This window comes from Mirounga leonina, unplaced genomic scaffold (genome assembly GCF_011800145.1).
Source record: "Mirounga leonina isolate KUSES-001 unplaced genomic scaffold, KU_Mleo_1.0 Mir_84, whole genome shotgun sequence".
Lineage (NCBI taxonomy): Eukaryota > Metazoa > Chordata > Mammalia > Carnivora > Phocidae > Mirounga > Mirounga leonina.
The window spans coordinates 1,292,872-1,294,721 of NW_023270827.1; the positions used below are offsets into that span (position 1 = coordinate 1,292,872).

Here is a 1,850-nt window from a genome sequence, read left to right on the forward strand (position 1 = left end):
AAATCCGCGGCCTGCCTTAAAACATTTTTTTTTTTTAAACTGGGCAAAAGCTGTGAAACAAGAGTTTCAGACATTGGACAAGAGGCAGCAGAGAACGTGATCTCTGAAGGGAAATAAAAAGATGAGGTCTACAGTCGCTCTGGCTTACTGCCTGGGATGTTTCCAGGGAGTGGTACAGAGAGGGGGAAGCTAGGTCGAGCCTTGCAGTCTCCCGAGTGAAGGAGACAGAGTTGAGAATTTGAGAAGCCTCGGGTGGCTGGAATTTGCAGGGCAGAGACCAGAGAGATTGGCTGCACAGAAAGAGAGAGCTCCAAAGATCTGAAGAGGGTTCCCATCAAGTCTTCAGCTGAGTACTGATAAGCACATGTGAGGAAACTACTATTATCTTCCAGTTTGGGAGCTCAGAAGTGAAAAGGAGTCTTACGAGGCTAAAATCAAGGTGTCAGCAGGGTGGAATTCCTTCTGGTGGCTCTAGGGAAGAATCTGCTTCCTTTCCTTTTCCCTTGCAAGGCTGGCTGCACTCCTTGGCTCCTGGCCCCCTTTCAGCCATATTGGGCCAGGTCTTTCTCACACTGCCACCTCTCTGGGTCTCCTCTTCTGCTTCTGTCCTTCACTTACAAGAAGGCTTGGGATTGATTATGTTGGCCCCACCTAATATAATTCAGGATCATCTCTGCCTCTCAAGGCCAGCTGACTAACAAACTTAAGTCCATTTGCAAATTTAACTCCCCTTCGCCTTGGAAGGTAACACATTCCCAGGGTCTAGAGATTAAGACACAGATATCGTCGGAGGCCATCGCTCTGCCTACCACACAGTGTAGACTATTTGGAATTAGAATTTCACCACTGTAGTGCCTTCCATAAGGAGGACAGGAAGCTGTAGTCTGTTTCAGAGGGCAGCTTTTGCAACTTTGAAAAATGAACTTAATATCCTCAAGATGTCTTTAGAGCTGCAGGAAGAATTTTTTGAGCACTTCCAGATCCTTTTTAGGAGCACTTAAACATCAAGCCCATTTATTATTGTATTATTAGTACACTCGATTTCTACAAAGGACATGCAACATACTCTCATGCTATTCCTTTCCCTTTTATTATTTATTTATTTATAAAGATTTTATTTTTAAGTAATCTCTAAAGCCAACATGGGAACTCACAACCCCGAGATCAAGAGCTGCATGCTCCACCAACTGAGCCAGCCAGGTGCCCTGAGAAAACATTTTATTTTATTTATTTTTATTTATTTATTTTTAAGTAGGCTCCATGCCCAACATGGGGCTTGAACTCATGACCCTGAGATCAAGAGTCACATGCTCTACCAACTGAGCCAGCCAGGCACCCCTCTTGCCGTTTTTATTTTTTAATATTTATTATTGTATTATATAGTTGACATGCATTATGCCTTATCCTAAATTTTATAAAATAAGGAGCCAATTGATACAAAAGCAGTTATCCAATAAATGTGCCAGTGGGAGATACTTTTGCATTTGCACCTAATTCAGGCCTTGTTGAGGTACCCAGCCAGTGCCACAGGGCTTTGATTCACTTAGCAGAAGCTTCAGTATAATCTCACAACATTTGTGGTTTAATGAAGCCTTCCCATCCCCACTGCCCTTCTTCTTCTCCTGGGGGACTAAATCAGACAACTGAGATCAAGCACAGCTCATCTTTCCAAGCAAGACGTCACCTCCCAATTGCTTCACCCTTCCCTGGTTTCCAGACAACAGAAGTTTGGAGGAGGTCTCCCACTCTTAGTACTCTTCATGGGGTCATTCTAGCATTTCTGAATTTTCTTCTTTCCCAAGTTACCTGATGTTTAGCTTCCCAGTCTCAAGACCAGCCCCCTTTATTCA

The 1,850-nt window shown here is 43.7% G+C and overlaps 1 non-coding gene across 1 annotated transcript; it reads right to left on the reverse strand.

Moving 5' to 3' along the window:
- Positions 1-1,261: 1,261 nt before the first annotated feature.
- On the reverse strand, positions 1,262-1,334 carry TRNAK-CUU. Its single transcript has one exon. It is a non-coding gene; the product is annotated as a tRNA-Lys (tRNA).
- Between the last annotated feature and the right edge of the window lie 516 nt (positions 1,335-1,850).